The sequence below is a fragment of the Balaenoptera musculus genome, chromosome 3, assembly GCF_009873245.2.
Source record: "Balaenoptera musculus isolate JJ_BM4_2016_0621 chromosome 3, mBalMus1.pri.v3, whole genome shotgun sequence".
In the NCBI taxonomy this organism is placed as follows: Eukaryota; Metazoa; Chordata; class Mammalia; order Artiodactyla; family Balaenopteridae; genus Balaenoptera; species Balaenoptera musculus.
The window spans coordinates 118,756,083-118,777,581 of NC_045787.1; the positions used below are offsets into that span (position 1 = coordinate 118,756,083).

The 21,499-nt window shown below is 44.0% G+C and overlaps 1 protein-coding gene across 4 annotated transcripts in view; it reads left to right on the forward strand.

The window, feature by feature from the left end:
* The window catches only part of ARHGAP26 (Rho GTPase activating protein 26), a 470,734-nt gene that overhangs the window by 395,970 nt on the left and 53,265 nt on the right, over positions 1-21,499 (forward strand). The window lies entirely within an intron of this gene.

A 21,499-nucleotide genomic window follows, 5' to 3' on the forward strand; every position in this document is an offset into this window, starting at 1 on the left:
CATTACTTAGCCTGCTTCTTCAGACCACCCCATAAATCTTGTCCACTAGAGCCTTTGCATAAAGAATGTGAGGCCATGACAAGACAGCTGGACTCTCCGGCCACAGTTGTATAAGACTCAGGAAGAACAGAGTTGACTTTGCCTTTCTCTGGTGAAAATAGTTTGAGGTTTGGCCACAAATTGCCTTCAGGACTGTTGTTTCTCTTGGTGAGACCCCAGGATGTCAGAACCTTTTCCTGCCCCTCTCCCTGCTGTGGTTGCATGATCGCGCTCCGCCATTCTATCGTGCTAACATAGTTACAGATCTGCAAAATGGGTCTAACAATTTTTGCCTTAGAAGGGACTAAGGGATATTAAGGTTTGGAAGGAAAAATGACTCTAAAATGGATATGAGGCACTTAGAAAATGCAGCAACAGTGTAAGATGGAATTGTACATTGAGAAAATCAGGTCTCTTTTTAATTGTTGGCAGCTTTAAGTCCTACCTTGATATTCAAGAAATGTAATTACCTGTTATCAGGTAGATGATGTGTTTTTTTTACCAAGAACTAGCCTCAAATGCTCAGAATAATTTAACTTGTTCAGCTTGTGGGCAGTGAGTCCTTTCTGGTTCTCCATGGCCAAACTTGCCTGTGGAGCCTCCCTTCCTTGATGGATGGCTCTCTCGGGTACTCCTAGAGCCGTTTTCCTTGCAGTTGCTGAAGTTATTTGTTGCTCAGCATGAGCAAGGTTGAATTTCTAGCCCAAGTTGCTTAACACTCCCTGATTTTAGCCGGCGGCACCAACTAGTGGTCTTTAATCTTTGTTTTCAGCTGCTGGGGGGCTGGGAGCCCCCCAAGTCACCATTGAGTACAGTGTGTCCAAAGAGGCTGCTTTGGCAGCTATGTGGAAATGGGGGGTTAGGTCTTTTAAACAGGTCACGGAGGAGGGGGGCTTGGGATTTTTTATTTTTCAGTTTGTCTAGATGTGATTTGTTTTACATAAAACACTGGGGGTCACTTTGCCTGCTTCACGCCATCCACCAGACGCATCCCTACCTGGTGTATGTTTGGGGGGGCTTTCCAAGGAAGGGAGGATGAGGCCAGCAACAGTCCACTTGTTTGCCTCTGGTGGAGGTAGGAATGTGGGTGTGTTTCCCACAAGACTGTTGTCCTCCAAGCCCAGTGAATCGCTAACTGATACCTGGAAGTCTTGAGCTCCAGGAGGGCTGCTCTGGAGGTGGAAGCAGTGCTGACACCAGCGTTTGCCACGGACCTGATGAGGGCCATGCCGTCAGCCCTGCCCACTCTGCAGCTGGTTCTCCACCCATTGCTGAAACCCAGGCCAGGAGTTGTTGTCGCCCAGTTTGTGCCTGCCAGATTTTTTCTGCCTGGGATTGGCCTGGCCTGGGATGGGACCACCGACAGATGGATGAGAGGTCATCCCGGCAAATGGAAGCCACAATACTTCCCTGAGTCAGTGAATTCTGAGGCACCCTCTGCCATGGTGCTTGGACTCAGTTGCAACTAGCCGAGACCACTTGGGTCTCAGCCTCGGTCCTGGACCCTTTCATTCCTTCCGTCGTTGTTCGCTTGGAGGTGCACAGAGCTCCTTGAATGGGGACACTTAATGACGCAGATGAAAGCACGAGACCAAGTCGAGGGGTGGGGGATTCCCGTTACCTTGACTGTAAATTAGGCACAACGTGGGGAAACCAGTCACCAGAAAACTGTCCGTTCTTTTTATTTCATTCATTTGTTTTTCATTGTTTTCATAATGACTGGAATGATCCTTCTGACCACATAACAATCATAATGAAAGAAACTTGTTTGTGACTCAGCACCCCTTGGTACTTTGGAGGCCACATTTTGCTGTCTCCTTGGTAAATCTTTCCTAATTCTCCAAGGAGATGAGGGTCCTCTTGTTTGTGTGGACATAATGCTAAATCAGGCATCAGAATCAGAGATGCCACCATTTCAGGCTTGCCAGGGCAAGGCTGCAGGGATCCTATCTTTGGCAGGCCCTCAGCTGGACCTCTTGAGGTAGCCGTCTCTCATAAAGATCAAAGGACACTTGGTGAGCTGAGACCAAAGTTTAGCTCATCTAAAATGGTCAGCAAATATTGCTGACCTGGTTTATGCTCAGAACTCTGCTGAGCTACCTGGGGTAAAGGAGAAAAAGAGGATTCCTGGCCTCCCCGGGAATTTACACTCTGGCTGAGGAGGAAAGATGGTGGTAAATGGCAGTGCTAAATGGGGCTTAGAGCTCATAAGTGCATTTAGAGTTCAACAACTCTTAACTGGGTATCTGTTAGGTACACAAACCGGTCAGTGTCGGGAAAAGTGGAGTAGATGAAATGTGATGTGGGCACCAGGTAAGATGATATGGGTGGATGAAGAGCATTTCAGGTAAGGGGATGAGAGAGGCAGAGATAATCCAGGATGGAGAAAAACAGTCTACAGACGTGTGTTGGGGGAGGGGGAACTTAGTTCTTCCCCCACCACGACCACAAAAAAAAAAAAAAAAAAGATTGAACCAACCGTTAAGATCAGGTCACTTCACACAAAAATCCAGATTTCATGCTGGAACCACTAGACATCCACACACACACACACACACACACACACACAAAATAATGAATTTAGACACAGACCTTACAGCATTCACAAAAATTAACTCAAAATGGACCAAAGACCTAAATGTAAAATGCAAAACTATAAAATTTCTAGAAGACAACATAGGAGAAAATCTAGGTGTCTTTGGGTTTGGCAAAGACTGTTTAAAGACAACACCAAAAGCATAATCCATGAAAGAAAAAATTGGTAAATTGGACTTCATTTAGGCTAAAAGCTTCTGCTCTGCGAACGACATTATTAAGAGGATGAAAAGCCAAGCCACAGACTAGGAGAAAGTATTTGCAAAACACATATCTGACAAAGGACCAGTATACTAAATATATAAAGAACTCTTAAAATGCAACAGTAAGTAAACAAACCACCCAGTTAAAAGCTGAGCAAAGGATCTGGACAGACACCTCACCAAAGAAGGCACACAGATGCAAATAAGCATATGAAAAGATGCTCAAGATCTATGTCATTAGGGAACTGAAAATTAAAGCAATGAGATCTCATTCCACACTTATTAGAACGGCTAACATCCAAAACACTGACATCAAATGCTGGTGAGGATGAGGAGCAACAGAAGTCTCATGCCTTGCTGGTGGGAATGCAAAATAAGAAAGCCACTTTGAAAGACAAGCTGACGGTTTCTTATAAAACTAAACATAGACTTATCACACAAAACAATCAAGCGATCACACTCTTAGGTGTTTACCCAAATGAGTTGAAAGCTTAGGCCCACAAAATCCTGCCCACAAATGTACATAGCAGCTTTATTCAAAATTGCGAAAACTTGGAAGCAACCAAGTTGTTCTTCAGCAGGTGAATGGATAACCAAACTGTGGCACGTCCAGACAATGGGATATTATTTGGTGATATAAGGAAATGAGCTATCGAGTCATGAAAAGACTTGGATGAACCATAAATGCATATTGCTAAGAGAAAAAAGCCACTCTGAAGAGACTACAGTATGGTATGATACCAACTATATGACATTCTGGAAAAGGCAAAACTATAGAATCAGTAAAAAGATTAGTGGGCAGGAAGGACACGGCATTTTTAGGACAGTGATACTCTTCTGTATGATATCTAATAGCAGATATTACTAAATGCATAATGCAAGACATTATGCATTTGTCGAAACCCATAAAACCCATAGAAAAGAAAGAGTGAATCCTAATGTAAACTGTGGACTTTAGTTAATAGTTAATAATAATAGCAATAATAATAATGTCTCAGTATTGGTTCACCAGTGGCAATAAACGTACCACACTATTGAAAGGTGTTAATAATAGGGGAAACTTAGGGAAAGGGGAGAGTTCTATGAAAACTCTAAGTTATTTTGAGCAATTTTTCTGTAAACCTAAAACTGCTCTAAAAAGTAGTCGATTAGTAAATTGTTTTTTAATCTAGATTTCCAGCTTCTTCTGAAAAGTTAAAAGATTTGGCCACACGAAATTCATATGTTGCTTGGTGACAGATGATACTCTTTAGTCACTATCTTCTTACGGGCCCACTTCACTCTTTTCTGTCTCCAAGGCCTGTGATAAATTAAATACAGCCAAAGAATCTTTGCAGCCCCTCCCATTAAGAGGTGGAGTCCTTGAATCTAGGCCGGCCTTTACCCTCTGACTTGATTTGATCATTATATGACTTCCAAGCCCAGGCCACAAGGCCTTGCAGCCTCCCATCTCCTCTTGGAACCCAGCCACCATGTAAAAAGTACAGCCTAGCCTCCTTGAGGATGAAGGACTGTTAGAGAGAGAAGGCCCGCTGTCCCAGCCAAGCCCAATGCCCAGGCCACCAGTCAGCTAATGCAGCCACATGAGTGAGTCCAGGAAAGACCAACAGAAAAGCTGCCCAATTACCCCACAGATTCATGAAAAATAATACATTGTGGTTGTTCTAAGCCACTGAATTTGGGCCAGTTTTTTCAGCAATAGTTAACTAACACAAGTCAGAGTCATGGGCAGCTTCCTTGGGATGGCGCTGGGCGGCCTGGGTCAGGTATGGGAGATTCTCACTGTAGCATAGTGGCACGTGGAGATTAGCCTTTCCATTTTCAGAATCTTCTTTGAAAGAAAATGACTGATAAATGAGATTCTAAGAAGTTCAGAAACAGAACAAAACCCATAGCTGATGGCTGAGGCATGGAAAGCAGGAAGCCCTAGGTTTTAATCTTGGCACCAACATCGACTGACTGGCTGGTGCTCTTCCTCGGCCCTGAACGTGCCCCTGAACGTGCCCATTGCCCGCTCCCGGTGGTGGAAGGAGTGGGGCTGACCTGTCTCTAAGAACGGAGGTCATTCACTGGGTGCTTAGAAAGGACTGCAGAAATAAGTCACTCTCTCCTCTCCCAGTGACCAACAGAGATGGCCTCGTGCCACCGCTTTTCTGGGAGATAGTGATTTTTAAGGAGGAAGTAAACAAATGCTGAGAAAGAAGTCAGGGGACGTCCCACTAGGGACTTAAGATACTGCAGTAATTCCCCCAAATTAAGACCGACTAGGGGAATGCTTTATTCAAACCGCTGGGGTAGGGATGGAGGGGCTTGTTAGGATTGAAAGAAGGCCAGGAGAGCAGGGGAAGATTCCAGCAATGGAGGAACCCAACCTTGGAGTTCTCCCTGCCTAAGTGGTCCCCACCCCTAAAAAATAACTCACTGCCCAGTAGCCCCATCAATAAAACGAATTTTTCTCATCCTTTCCGCTTAACACACACACACATGCATTTCCAAGTTATTTCTGGTTACCTAAAAGATGTGTGCACGCCAGACGCCTTCACATTCTGCCAGAGTCAACCGTCCTCTCTGGTTTTAGTGGCCAGTGAGAGGCGGCAAGAGAACAGTGCCTGGAATTCAGAGGATAAACAAGGCCTGCTTCCAGGCAGAGTTGTTTCTCTGAAGCACTGTTGGCTCCTGCTGCATCTGATTCAGCGGCTCTCATCTGAAACCTGGGGAGAGCTTGCCTGGAGAGAGATCTCTAAAATTTTACTTCTGTTTTACGTATTCAGTCAAAATTCACTCAACAAATATTGTTGAACACTGACTGTGGGCCAGGTGTTATTCTGAGTGCTGAAGATAGAGTGATAGAAAGATCAGAGAGTTTCTGCTCTCATTGACTTTATATTCTAGTAAGGTAACATCAGTGTCTCAAATTACCAAATGTTGAGAAGTTCTGTGGAGAAAACCAACATAGAGTAAAGGAGGTACAGATTTGGAGGGGAAGGAGGCAAGTTACTTTAGGACTTTCTGCCTCAGTTTCTTCATCTGTAAAATGGGGTCATCATACCCTCCGCAAAAACGTGCTGTGACAGGTAAATGAGACCCCCTTTTGTCATACCATTTACGTGTACAGCACTGTGAGCGGCAGTTACCGGTAATGACTCAGAGACCCTCTTCCACACCATCCTTTCTCTCCCTCTATTCCGTCAACCCTGGGGTGTATTTTTCGGGTGCAGAGGGATGTCCCAGGCTGTTCTGCTCATCTCTCCGCACAGGCTTCCTATCTTGGTAGCCTGGAGCTCTCCGTCAGGTCAGTCTTTGAGTATCAGTGAAAAGGAGGGGACTTCTACTGTAGAGGCAGGTGCTGCCCCACCTTAAACCTAGACCAGCTGGGGTAGGCAAGCCTGTTCCTGAGACATGTGGGAACCTCCACATCCCGTGGGGTACCTGATAAGCTGCATGCCTAGCTGTTATTTATTGGGACCAAATGAATCACTAAAGGAGTAAGAGGCATTAGACAACTGATAACTAATGGCATATTTTTTAAAGTAATTTTACCATCTAAGTGCTATTTTATGCCAAAAGAGTTACACCCAAACAGGCAGCTATGATTTTTGCTCCAGTGATCTTTATTTTGTCATTCTTTGGGATGCAGGGATTTGAAAGAGGAAGTTTTCCTCTGTGGTTGAGTCAGTTTGCTGTGGGAAGAGGATCTTTCCTGTTAGATTGAGGTACTGTTTCTCACCTACCTCCAAGCAGAAAAGGTCTCTTCAGACAGTTTTGCCTGAAAATTTGGTGGCATTCCCCACCTTGAAAAATAGCTCAAAAGCGTAATGATTTTCACAAGGAGTCATTTGCCTTTTCTTGTTACTCCTCACCACCCCCGCGGTGGCTCCAGCCTGCTTGGTCTTGGTTGTCTTTTGGACAAGCCCAGAACCATCCCTCTTACATCTCAGGCTCCTGGGGCCACCATGGCCACAGCTCTTCCAAGTACCAGGCCAGCTTCCCTTGACATTTGCAGAGATTCGTCACTGACATGACCCACATTCTTATTTCCTGAGAGGCCTCCTGTCAGCTTTTCCCATTCCCCAGCCAAGATCTCCCGGGCCAGTCAGGAGCCCAGCTGGCTTCACTTGGTCGAGGGTGGAGATTCCTGCCTGGTGACCCATCCGATTTTTATTGGATAAATGTGTTTAGTTATTAGCGGTTCTTCTTTTTTTCACAGAAAAATTGATCAAGGCAGGCCTCACGCTTCATGACCCAGCAGGATTTCTTTCCCAGGCACCAGGGCTGTCCGTGGGCTTGGATCTCTCCAGCCTGTCAGCAGAGGGGGTATGGGAGGAGGCGGGGACTGGACATCATTCCAGTGCTCGGCCAGCCTCCCCGTTTTCCAGCAGAGTGGAAGTCACAAATGGAACAATGTTTTCCTTCACACAGATTGTTTTCTTCCCCCCTTTATGAGCTAAAAGCATATAAAGGGTCTGCATTTTCTTCTGTAAACTAATTAATCTTACCAACTAATCTTAAACAGTTCCCCCCATTTGCCATGACATGGAGTAGATGCTGAAGCCTTGGGGTTTAATTAAACATACGAACGAACGAATTTCATTCTGGATTTCGCTGCATTTTATATGTGTAAGTAGGTGTTAGGCATTTTAAATCTCCAGTTTTTGGTAGTGTCTTTAGGGAAGGAAATAGGCTTAAGATTTTGCATGGCTTTCAGCACTATTATGCCTGTAAGTGGACTTGGAAGGAACTCTGAAAGGCCGTTTTTCTCGCTTTGGGTTAGATCTGGGATTGTTTGTCTCCCTCCCTGTGTATATAATTTGGAGGAATCTTATTGGTTGATCCAGATCCTAAGTTGGGTAAATTAAAATCATATTAGAGTTCAAGTACTGCTTTTTAAGCCTTTTTAGTCAGTCTGGAAAGCAGATGCTTCCTTAGCTAGGAACACATTTCTAGTTGGAAACAGCCTTGGGGTCTTATTTTTAATGCCTTCTCTGCATTAAGAATATAGAAAACCATGTACTGTAGTCTGCTTTGGTCTCTGCATGCTGCTCTTCCAGGGCAGGGTCTTAGCTCAGCACAGTGTTTGCCAGAGTGTGGCCCTGTGACCAGCATCATTGGTGTCACCTGGGAGCTTGTTAGAAATGCATGTTTTCAGGCCCCACCCAGACTTATTGGGTCAACAACTCTGGAGGAGGAGCCCAGCAATCTGTGTTTTAACAAGCCCTGCAGGTCTTTCTGACACATGCTCAAGTCTGAGAACCGTGGTCATAATGCGTTAGGCTGATAGACTTCCACAAGAAAAAAATCTGGATATACCTCAATGTAAAACTCTCAGGGCCAAGCGTGTGTCATCGCTGGCACTTTGATTGTCCCTGCAGTGATAACAGTAGTGGAGCTTAAGAGCACCCTGCCCTTGGCCCTCAGGGGAACCCAGTTAGCTCACCAGTGCTATACTTTACAGCTCACCAAGGAAGCCAGCCAGCTGCTTTGCAAATGCTTGCCTTTTGGTCGTAAATCAAGAGAGGGTGAGTACATCAATTAATCAAGCCAATAGATATTTTTATTGAGCACGTACTATGTGTGTAACACGAGAAAGTCAAGACCCTTGCATTGACAGAAGGAGAGATCTCAGGGTAGGTGATACTGAAAGTGGTGGGTCAGCATCAGCAGGTACAAAAGATGTGAGACTTCTGGGTCAGCATTCCCCAAACTGAGGCAGGAATGGGAGACAGGTGGAAAGAATGGACTTGGACAAAGTTCAACAGATTCTTGACAAGAGGACTTCTGTGCCTTTAATATGTCCGTTGTGAATCTCCCAAGGGGCAGGTCTTATGCTGCATTTCCTAAATGTATTTGACCACAGAAGATGGTTTTACAGTGCTTCTCTTCAGCCTCTTAAAACAGGATCCCACAGTTTAGGACATGCTATTCTAAAATACTCTATTTTTGAGGGGGAAAATGTATTTCTCACAATGGATGGTATTATTATGGCAGAGATCCTTCAAAAGAATAGCGATTTCGTTTATAATAGATGTATGGCCACAAATAGCTATCTGAAGACTGGAATGGGCTATGTCATAACATAATGGGTTATATCACGTACAAAGCATCAGTGAGCCTTGGGGTCCGGTGTAGGGAAAAACCCATGTGGCCTGGGCAGTGAAACCTTAGCTCTGCTATATCCTGTGTAAACTTGGGCAAGTTATTTGCCCTCTCTGAGTTAAACCTCTTCTTTGAAATGGTAATAATAATAATAATAATACCTATGTTCAAGGTTTTTGTGAGGATCAGGTGAACTATCCCTGCATAACACTTAGTAAATGGCTTAGTTCATAGTAAGTGGTCAATAAAAATTGGTTGCTACTATAATTTCTTTTATTACCTTATCATCATTGGCTCTTAGACTGCCCCCACCATGACCAGTGAACAAGCCCCTAGTGTTGATTCCTTTCAGTTGTAGCAGTAGATAGACAGTCATTGTTTATTTTTGTTTATTTGTTTGGTCCTGGTGTGACACAAAGCAACCGGATTAAAATCACTGAGATAATAATTTTAAAATAAAAGAACTAATACTAAATCAACTACAAATAATCAAATACATGGAAATCAGTAGAAGCACTCCTTTTACAAGTCAGGCTTCAAGCTCTTTGCTCAGAGTCATCAGGTTTAGGTGTTTACTCTCGAGAGTCTTGTCAAGCATCTACCCTATTGTTTCTCCATTGGGTGGAGCCAATTGGAACTATACTAATTAGACTGTAACGTAATTACAATCCTGAGTTCCCACTGAGGGATAATTTAGCCTCAGGAATTGCTTTCCAGCCTGAGACTCTATATAAATTTGACTGGCATTATGGCAAAAAGTCATTTCTGGAAAAAAAAAATCATCCTGAAATTCTGCATCTTAGTCATCCACTGCCTTTGTTCCAGCTGGTTCTCTTCCAGTGCCTATCAGCTTCCTTCTGAAGGAAGCAGTGAGGTTCTCCCTAAGCCATTGCTTCAGTATTTCTTCTAGTACTCCTAACACACTGAAGAGGTGATGGGGCTGTTCCTTGGCTGTTGTCAAAAATGCTCAGAAAAAGGGATAAAATAGCTGCTTTAAGGTAACCTTATTACCGCTTGTTGCCCTTTTTGAAGAAGCCATGTTCTCAGAGGGAACCAAGACAGTATTGTCCACAAAGAAATAAAGGCAAAATACCCGTCCAAGGTTGACATATTAGAATCCTAAGAGGAAACATCAGTACAATGAAAATAGCATAACTCAAGGAGAATTTATTTACAAAGAGGTGGGAGCAAGAGAATCACAAGAGTTAGAACACTACCAGGGCTAGTAGCCACCAACTAATTACCATCCTTAGGCCAAAGGGACGTGAGTAGAAGAAAGTGGTTACCAGAACCCAGAAGGGGAGAGAGTTCTATCAAGTGGGCACCTGGAAAGGACCTTTGGTCAAGGGACTCAGCCAAGTGGAGGTGACCTCTCAGGAAGGGAGACAAGGGAATAAATACCTTGGCTCTCTCCTTCCTCCTGCTAATCTCCTGCCAGAGCTCCCCATTGGTGAACCCAACAGGAAACCCTGTTGATGAAATCCATGCTGGTTAGCTCCCAGAGAGGAGGGTGGATGGAGAGTGGATGCTGTCCAGCACAGAGGTATAGTGTGGTGCCATTTATAAAAGCCAAAAAAGTGGGGCCAGAATGGATAACCATCAATAAAGCGCTGCCTAAATAAATCGTAATGTAGACTGCTACCCAGTACAGCAGAGGAATGAGGTCATTCTATATGTGCAGGTATGGAGCGTGAAGGGAAAGAGCAAGGTGTAGGGTAGTGTGCAGCTGTGGTTCTCAGCCCAAGATGCACATTAGCAGCACCGGGGGAGCCTAAAATGAGAAATTCCAACGTGCAGGCCCCTTCCGTGGAGCCTCAGAGTTCATTGATCTGGGGTGGGATCTGAGGTTTGGTATGTTTCTTAAACTTCCTAGGTAATTTGATATGCAGCTACTTTTCAAAACCATTAGTGTGCATTGTGTGATCCTACTTATTACATATTAGAATCCAGGAGTATATACACAGACAGATGTGTGTACCTGTTTGTAATATTTCTGGAAGGATACAGGAGAATGAATCAGTGTGGCTTTCTCTAATGCAGGCAGATCAGACAGTGGCTTGTGCTGGAAGGGGTACTGATTTTTCAATACTACCCTTTTATCATTTTGGAATTCTTTTACTAGCGCATGCATGGATTTTTCCGTTTTGAAAACTCAGTTAAAATAGATTTACTCATTTTTGAAATTGCCATTCTTTTATTTATTCTCTTAAATTTGTGGAGTACATCTTTGTGAGAAACAATTCTCTTTTTTAACCTTTAACATTTGTTGTATCCTCAGTAACTAATGATCTGAGTGAGATGCCTGCTATTTGATTGAAGAATAAGGGTCCTACAGAAAGGTGATGCTTTTGGTATGTTTTAAATGAAATTAATGCTATTTGAATCATTCATTCAGTGGCCAGATGACTCCTCCACTCCAAGCTGGTCTGTCCAGGACTCCAGGTCAGTTTAGCAAATGGTAACTCTTGTAGGACAGCAGAGGAAATTTGTCTCAGGGAGCTAAGTACAGTGGATCCAGTTAGACCTCTACGTCTGGACTGATTTCAGATTTCTTATTAAATTGGGAAGCCCTAACTTAGGAAACAAGAAAGTCAGCTAGCTAGCTACTCATGAACTCCTCTCCCATCCTCTCAACCAACATTGTGAAATTTACGTAGTTCAATTTTCTTGAGCTATATATAGTTCTTTCACCTGATCTTCATCTGTCATTCTCCATCTGCCATCTACCCAATTTCCTTTAAAAGCCCCATTTTAAAGCAGAATATATAATGGAAAAACCTTAACTCCTGACCTTTATGGAGGTACGCTAGAGTTACTCCATAATAATTTGCAGTTGCTCTGGTAACCTCAGACACATGGCCTAAATCACCTGTGTTCGTCACTATCCATTCCCCACCTTCTGGATAGTAAGATCACATGCTTCCTGCTAATGAAAAAGGAACAATTTAGTAATTTTATCATTCTTTTAAGCTTCTATTTTAAGAGTAGAGGAAGCGATACTGTTTGTGATTAGACACACTAAAAATAGGTGTTTTGTTTAGTTTTTTGGTGACTAAAGCAGTGACATAGGAGAGAAATCATCTTGGGTTTTGAGCAAGTTGGAAAGCCCTGTTCAGTCTATTTTGTTCACCACTGTACTCAAAACCTTAGACAATTAAGCAGGTAAAACTTGCAGATTAGAATTTAAGGATAGTGGCACGCAGGATGGAATGGGAGAAGGAAATTGCCAAGGCTGTCGCCATATCAAGTCAGACATCACTGAGAGGGATGATTAAAGCCCACTAACTTCAGCGTTTAGACTTGAAGAATACTGTTTGCAAGTTGGGAAATCCAAAGCTGAACCACAGGAGAAATTTCTGATCTTCAAATAAGTGTGTTGGCTTCAACTCTGTCTTGGAGGAGGCCTATACCCTCACCTCCCCTAGCTTCCATACACCGTACCTTACAACACAGACGTGGTGGTAGGAGCGCCATGTAGCTCCCTGCTTCCTCTGGGGGAGAAACAGCCCCCCACCCCCTCACACACACACATCCTCTTTCCCATTCTTCTCTTGACCCTTTGTGTGAAAGTGGAATTAGAGGAAATATGCCCTGAGTCATCCTGTGGGGGTACTTATGATGTGCAATTGTCACAGTGAAAATAAACTGGCAGAAGATCAAGAATTAAGAAGTGGAATCATGGGACTCCTGGACACACTAATCCAGTAGAGACAAGGTCCACGTGTTAGTGACCGACAGAGCCAAGGTGATCATCGCAGACAGCAGTTAGACCCAGCACTGTCCCAAGTGAAGGCTGCAGTTTAAATAATTATTAGCAGAGGAGCACCACCGACTGCTTTTGCTTGAGCTTCTACCCCTTCTTAAATCTCAGGGACAGAGACTTTGCTCTGCTTTATGTGTCCTCTTGGAGTATGGCACCACCAGTTGAATATTTGCCAGTGTAGCCTACCTGCTTCTGGAGACCCCACCAACATCAGCCTCCAGAATCAGCCAGATCTGATGGACAGTCCCTTCCCAGGCAGCCAGCAAACACATAATAAATACCTTCTGTTTAAGGCACTGTTCCAGGCACTAGGAAAGAGACTGAACAATGCTCTCCCCTCAAATCTCTGACAGTCCACATGGGGGAAATCAGATCTACGGACATGAGGGGAACATTGCTGCCAATGAGAGACAGATTTTAAGTCATAAGTGAGTGGACTGGTCATTCATTCAAAAATATTTATGGTTGAATGAAGTGCCTTTGCAATTTATGTTGTATAGGCAGGGTTTCCAATAATCTCTTCTAGATCTGCTTTAAGTTTGTAACTTCCTTGTCTGCCTTGGTCCAGTTTACTGACAGCGGGGGAGGAAGAGTTCTGGTTTTATGACCCAACCTTTTTATTCTGTTACCTGGGAGACTTTCTACCTCTCAGACTCTACCTATTTTCAAGCATTGGGCTTATGAAAGAAAATGGTACCATTCCCAATTGTTTTGTTTTGTTTTTTTCCACTATGGATCTAACATTTTAGATGCCTCAAAATTTAAAATTTGGAGCATAAGAATGATGTAGAGAGAAAAAAAATATTGAAAGAAATGAAAAGTTGGAATTTGATCATTTGAATATGTTACACTTTAAAATTTTTTTCCACCCCTAACAAGAGGATTTCTCATTAGGACAATTGTACTTTTCTTCTTCCCCCCAAACTAGCAGTTTACTAATACTTGTTGCAAAAACCTGTAACAATTTCTTGTGTAAAGCCCTACACCAAATAATACTGTTAAATTGAAATTTAATTCATACTTTGAAGGATTGTTTTCTGACCTTATATGGAAAAGGAAAGTTCTTGAGAATTAGTAGTTCTTTAAACTCTGAATCAGAGTAGCCAGGAAAAATTAGTAAAAAGAGACTATGCCTTGCTGTGGGTCAAGAGAAGTTTTACTAGTAAAGTTTCATGCAACACCTAAATCTCTATGGAGGGGTGAGGGCTCTTTTTTCTGGTTCTTTGCCTAAAAGGAAATTCTACGTTAAATTCCCTCTGCCTCACAAGCCAGTTATTAATTCTGCCTTTAATTTCAGCGTGAGTCAATTAGGTGATATGTCCACAAGCAAACACCCTGGTTCACCATTGCAAAGAAAGAAACTCTTCTTGCAGTATTTTTCTTTGCAAAGTCAGCTGATTTTTCCAGGCTTTTCTTCCACTTCCACAAATGTCAACTCCTGGAGTTTATCCTTTTCAAGGTGTGGTTCAGTAACCAATTCCAGTGGTGGTACAAAGGGAGGCTTAATAGAACCTGAGCTGAGTTGATACTTTGAATACAGCTTGCTCTGAATCGGGCCATAGAGAGCTCTGTCAGCAATGACCTGAATGCTCCTGGCGAAACACAGTCTGAGCCGGCTTCCCTCCTTATTCCTCACTTTTGGTGCACCTCGTACAAGCAAGTTCACCGTGTAACCCACTGAACTTGGCACCGCTCGGGAAGAATTGGGTCTCTGTGTTCAAAATGTTCAGCAGAAACCCAAGACCCTCCTCTAGAATATGAATATGTAATCAGTATGCAGGGCCCCCAAAACAGGAGAGCAGTGTGATTTCCAGCAGAACCCTGGATGTGTCCTGCCGCAGCCTCAGGCTTAGCTTTACTCCAGGTTCATCGAGAAATACAAGAATTTGTAGTAAAGGGGACTTCCCTGGTGGTCCAGTGGTAAAGAATCCACCATGCAATACAGGGGACGCCAGTTCGATCCCTGGTCGGGGAACGAAGATCCCACATGCCACGGGGCAACTAAGCCCGCACGCCACAACTACGGAGCTCGCACGCCTCAACTACAGAGCCCACGTGCCCTGGAGCCTGCGTGCCACAACTAGAGAAGAGAAAAACCGCACGCCACAACTAAAGAGAAGTCCATGCACCGCAACGAAGAGCCCACATTCCTCAACAAAGATCCCGTGTGCCGCAGCTAAGACCCGACGCAGCCAAAAATAAAGAAATAATAAATAAATCTTTAAAAAAAAAAAAAAAGGATTTGTAGTAAAGAAGAGAAAGAAGATGCTGTCTCTGCTCAGATGAGTTGACCTGTGTTTCTCCACCTCTAAAGACATTCCCTTTTCTATGGAGGGAATGTGATACTTTCCCGACTGCATTCCCACGCTTCACCGTGGGGCTCCCTTTGCTCCATGTGGTAGCTGAGAGACTGGAGTGTGCGTCTTTGCAAATCTGGAAGTGGGGTCAGGACTCCTCAGGGCAGGCTTTGGCTTTGTTGAGTGGGGCGTCCACGTTGAGATTTTTGGAGGCTGGGGAGAGATGAGGGCGTTGTCAGTTGGGTGGGGAGCTTTGAGGGAACAGAACTATCTCAAAGGAAATGTTAGGAGTTTCTCATAAGTGGTGTGTGATGTGACTCCTCTTCCGTGTCACCTCACGAAGTCCTCGGTACAAGTCAGGTTTTCATTATTCAGGCTGTCACAGTGTTAAGAGCGTAGGCTCTGGGACAGGCTTGAGTTCATGTCCTGACTTTACTGCCTATGAGCTGTGTTGCCATGAAGAAGTTACTTGAGCTCTGTAAGCCTCGTCTGTTTGATAGGAATAATAATAGTGTCTACCTCATACGGTTGTTCCGAGAATTAAATGAAATAGTTCACATAAAGCACTAAGTGTGGCTTTTAGCACGTAATAAGTGCTCGGTAAAAGTTACCTGCCCTAATGAATGTCATAGTTGTCATTTTAACAATAGTTGAGGACATGAAGCGTCTTTGGGTGGTTGTACTGAGGTGCTGCGTCTTGCTTCCTGGTGGGCCCGGGGTGAGAAGGGATCCAGCATATCTGAGTTACAGAGTATCACAGCCCCTCCCCCTCTAGACCAGTCCCAGTGCACACCTGGCAGCAAGCACCAGAGCACTCTGAATAGCTGGAAGAGCCCACACCTTCACCTGGTTTCTAGCCTGGTTGGATACCCTCGGGTCGCTTGAGGGGACTAAGGGAGTATGATGGGCAGAAACACAGGTCAGGAACCCAGGCAAGGCTGGAAAGAGCTGGGGCTACAGGGAGGTAGAGCCACTTGGAGGAAGGCTGGGACCAAAACGAAGTTGGGTGGCTGTTTTTGCTCCACATCCACCACCCTTCCGCTACCAGGTGTGTTGGCCTTTGTGGCGTCCAACTGCTTCTGCTTGATGCTCACACCTGGCTTATCCTGTGTGTGCATCTTTTTCCCCTTCATGGCTTCTGCGTCCATAGCTTTGGATTTCCGTGGCTCCAGTGGTACCCCATAGCTTCACTCTTCACAGAATTTCATCTTCTGCTTCTACCTAATTCTCTGATTCCCAGCCCGATTTCCTGAGAGTGAGACTGGCTGACTGAGTCCAGCTTTCTGCTGGGCCCTGTCCTTGGCTGGTGGCCAGTCTCTGGAGCGGAGACCCTGAGGCAGCTAGCTGCTTCTACAGTTTAGTCATCTGTGGCCACAGGGGCTTGGTTACAAAACTTTTCAGCAGGAACAGAGGGGAGAGCAGGTTCTAAGATTGCCCTGCCCAACATATATACCTTATTTTGCACACAGTTGTAACAAACTTGGCTCCAAGATTTCCCATTCTCCAGTATTTTGTTATATAACACTTCACTCTCTTCATTCACAGAACAAAAATTAATAATTACTGATGAGACAAGGTACAGAGAACTTAGGAGAAAAAAATACGTAAAGATGGTAATAATACAGAGGTCTGGATAAAGAGCAGGTCACCCTTCATACCCAACAGTCCCTTGGGTCACAACCATATGACAGCACAAGACAGTAGTTGACATTTATAATCCTGATTCCTCAATAGAGTAAACTCCACTTGATATATTCTGGTTTTGAAAGTAGAAAATACGTGTGCTGTATCTTAGAAAGATGTCCACTGGTTATAATAAAAACATGGGTGCTTAAATAATTAAATTTGATTTGTTTGTAGAGTTACTTGGTGGGAAACCTCGTTCCTCACTGATAGAGATTTTGCACCACGATTCTGGTAATAGTGTGGGGAAATGGGGGTAAGGGTACATGACCAAGCCAGGCCAACCCTAATATTTTCATGGGGATTATTTTAACTGGAACTGGGTTAAGAATCTATTTTACCCCCTAGAATGGTGAGCAGCCATGTTCCCCCACAAGGAGAAGGTCCAGGTGCTGTCATTCCAATGTGCATAGAGAAACAAAAGATAGAGAGGTGGCTTCCTGTGCCCTTTTTCCTTCCTCTAGTTCACGGTGTTTCCATCTTCTGCAACCAGAGTATTCCTCAGTCATTCAATGGTATTTACTGAATGTCCTCAATATGTAAGCACATTATGTTAAAGATGAGCTAGATGGGGATAGTACCCTTAAAATGAGAGATCCCAGAAATATATAACATATATAAATATATATTAATTTATTTTATATATATAAATATATATATAAATATAAATATATAACATATAAAAATATATATATATATATAAATAAAAAATGGATGAAGGGGGTCAAAAGGTACAAACTTCCACTTAGAAATTAAATCCTAGGGATATAAAGGACAGCATGGTGACTTCAAAGATGTTAAAAGAAAAAAAAGAATATATAGTCACTCTATATAATCATATATATTATTGATATACAAAATATACAATTACTGTAAAACAAGACTCAAATGGTCTAGATGCTGCAGGATGAAGTGCTGCTGGAATTCCCCAACAGGAGAGATGACTTTGAGCTAGGACGATCAAGGAAGCCTTTGTGATCAGATTGGCACTTGAACCTGGGTCTTGAAAGATGGGTTGGATTTAGACAGAAGGGACCAGGGGTGTTCTGGGCAAGGGGAACAGTAGGGAAAGGCTCAGAGGCAGGAACATACCAGGCATATGTGGGGAGCTGCTCGTAATTGACTCTGTCTGAACATACGCTTTTCATCTATAATATTACAGTTGTTTTGTTTCTTATGTCAATATGGTTCTTTACTTCTTTAGGTGCTACAGCTGGGAAGGCCTAGTAATGTTGTCTTCCATTCCAGAACTTTATGCTAGCTGGATCCCAGTGGAACATCTTCTATCGATTTATCTTGTGTAATTGACTTGCCTGAGACGTTCCCTACTTTCATCCCACTTTTGCTTCACAGTCAAATAGACCTCACCATCTGGAACTCTTCTTTATTTTTTTTAGGCCAAATTTTCTTCCACAAAGGGCCTGTTTTCATTTCTAAATGTCACACAAGACCCTACAACATTCTGCTGCTGCTTTTATGCTTGGAGTTTTCTGTTGTAAAAAGTGAACAAAACAGGTCTGAAAATAAGCTGTATTCTTCTTGTCTGTGTTATAGTCCAGCACCAAACACGTCAGACAAATTCTGACACCTTTAGCTTTCAGCAAGGGCTGCTTACCTTGGAGTTAGGCGATAGCTCAAAGAGAATAGCTCTGAGCTCACAATGGGGAAAGCAGCTCGGAGAGAATTGGGGCAGGCCAGAGTCTTAGTGGGCTTAATAAGGAGAGAATATAAATAGGGATCACATAGCCTTACAGAAAATTCCTGCTTATTTTTACTCCTTAGACAGAGTTGCTATGTTTAGCCTTCAGTTACTGTGCTAAACCTACTAAAGTGAGCCTGGTATTTATTTTCATTCGGATCAGTAACATCCATTCTCTTTCTCAAATTATAAATGAATGATGGAAACTGCATCCCCGCTGTTCAGCTCTAGCTGACACATTGTCACAAAGCACCATGCACTGTAGAAGTTACTGTCCGGCCTTTGCTTTTGGAGTGTTTGCATTTCTCGCAATCCAGGGCCTTTCTGAGCTCTCCTAAGAGCCGACTATTCCTGTCCTCCTCACATGTTTCTGGAAATTGAGCACTAGTATAAACTTCCCTAATAGGACATCTTTTCAGTGAATAGGCAGTCATTATATTCAAGACCGTATGTGTCAGCTTGAGCAAACTTACCAATCAGGATTCTTGATACAAGTAACAGAAAACTCAGCCCAGCTACCTTAGGCTGAAATCCAACTTACTGGTTCACCTACGTAATTGATAAGCACAGGAAAATCTGCTCCAGGAATGCATGGATCCAGGCACTCAGGTCTTGCCATCTTGCCACTGGGACGCAGCTCTTGCCATCTCTCAGCTCAGTTTTCCTCTATGTTGACTCTTCTCTTAGGTAAGCACTTTCCTTTTGATTGTAAGATGATTGCCACCAGCTGGACTGACTTCCTTAAAACTCCAGCTCCAGGAGAAAAGAACAGTTTGAACAGTCTTCCCTAAAAGTTTGAACAGTCCTTTGGGCCTGATTCTTCTTGGTCCAAACTGAATCACCTCTCTAACCCCTTACCCAGCGTCTGTGGCCAGAGGGCGTGATGCTCTGCTGGGCTGGGCCTGCGTCGCCTGTTCCTCCTCATCTGGGTGGAAGGAGGTGGATGGACACTCAGAGCGCACGGACTGTGAGAATGGAGAAGGGGTGGTGCCCAGAGGAGAGGCAGCCCAGACCGCAAGTGTCTACTCTGCAGGTCTTTCTGACATGGATTTAGTGAAGGATCTGGTGCCTTTACATGCCAGGAGGCAAATCTGTACTGCTTTTAATTGTTCCCAACAGTTCCTCATATGTTCTCTGAAAATGTCCCTTTTTTGAGTCCAAATGGTTGTTGCAGAATTTCTTATTTTAGTCCTAGTTAACTGGCTCCTTCCAGAATAGCATAGTTTATGGTTTTAAAAAATGAAGAAAATGTCATCTTTATTACTTAGCTCTGGACAAAGTTGATTCACTTAAAAAACAAATTTCTGGGAAAAGGTTTCATTATCAGTGCCCATTACAGATCATTAGAGGACGCGTGGCAGACACTGGTGTGCCAGGGCCCAGCCTCCATTAGTGTTAATGACAGTGTGCGGAGGAGTGCATCTAGCATGTGATTAACCGGAGGAAAGGGAACCTCAAAGCACTGGCCCCTTCTCTTCTGTGAGAGCCGTGAACACATGGGGACAGTGTATCCTCGGGCTCAGCGGCTCTGGGAGCTCCTCAGGCCACTGGGTGGTGGCATCTTCTGGTGGCCTGCCAGAAACGGCAGGGCAGCCAACAGCCGACTCACTGAGCTATGCGCCAGTCTCCAACTTGTGGTGACGTTGTCCAAAGCCTACGAGAGTGGATAAGAGGCGACTCTTCTGCCAGGATCACATAGAGCTGCTGGAAAATTCCACCTTAGTTTGATCCTCCAGGGCCTGATTCGTATTCCTGAGCACAAATTTTGCTCTCAAGGGTTGAAAATATTATGAGGGGAGGTGAAGTCTCCATAAAATATAGGATGATGGTGGTGACAATGATGGTAGCTAACATTCAGTAAGCACGGATGTGCCAGGTACTTGACATGTGTTTATTTATAGCATCATCATAATGCATGAGGGATTATCACCCCAATTTTACATGTGAGGAAAGAGGACAGAGAGGTTACCTAGCTTACCTGAGGGTGTAAGTGGGATTTGAACCTGGGTAGTCGAATTCCGGTATTTCCCACCCCCAACCAACCTCTATGCTTGATTGCTCTATTAGAGGTGGTCAGGTGAAGACAGACTTCTAAGGTTGGGCTAGAAAAGAGATAGACTGCAGCAGCCCCTCCACTGGTTTTCCCTTTCTCACCCTCCATTCCCTATATCACTGAAGTTCAGGTGCTGGGCAAGTTAGGGGAGCTAAGAAGTACGTAGGAGAATAAGTAGCAGTGAATGAGTGCCTGAAAAAAGAGGTCAGGCCAAAGTTTAAGAGAAGGAGGGAGGGAGAGGAGAACAGGAAAGAGGTGGGATAAGCTATAACAAAGGACAGAGAATATAAAGGATGACAATGGGGGATTCCAGGGAGGAAAAAGGGTGAATGTTTAATGGCTGTCTACTGTTGCCAGACACTAGTCTCAGGATTTTACATGCATTATCTAATCTTCCTTACAACCCAGCGAGGTAAACAAACACCACCAACATCCCCGCTTTACAGATGGGGAAACTAGGTTTCAGGTAGATGAAGTGACATCCCCAAGATCACTGAGCTGGGAGGAAGCAGAACCAGAATGTGAACAGAGGCCTGTATAAGCCCCCAGGCCAACAAGTCTTCCATCGTCTTGAGGACCAGTCCTTCCTTCCTGCCTGTGGTTTGTAGCCTGGACACGAGCCACACTTGAGATCTGGAGCTTTGGCAGATACTCAGAGATAAGACTGATACAGCCCATCCTTGGCAGGAAGGCAGTGGCTGTTTTCTCCCATCACAAGGAAGGAAGGGGAAGGGAATGCAGTTTTAGAGCACGCATCCTTCTAAAGCTTCCAACTTTCTACAGCCAGCTCTTTAGACTGCAAGTATGTTGGCAGAGGTGCTAATCTCTCCTTAAGCATTCCATAACCCTCTAATGTCAGGTAAGCAGTGTTTTTTCATACTCATGAGATTTCCTTTCATTTGTTCGTTTTCTGCCACTAAAAACAAAACTAAAAACTTTCCCTCAAAAGCTGACCATCTGTTTGTCACTTACACTTCCCTCCAAAATGAAGAGGGGGCAGTAGGACGTTTGCAAGTCCAGCCTTCATCTCTGGTGTCGGCACAATCCCGGAACGTACTGATTGCAGTTCCAGTT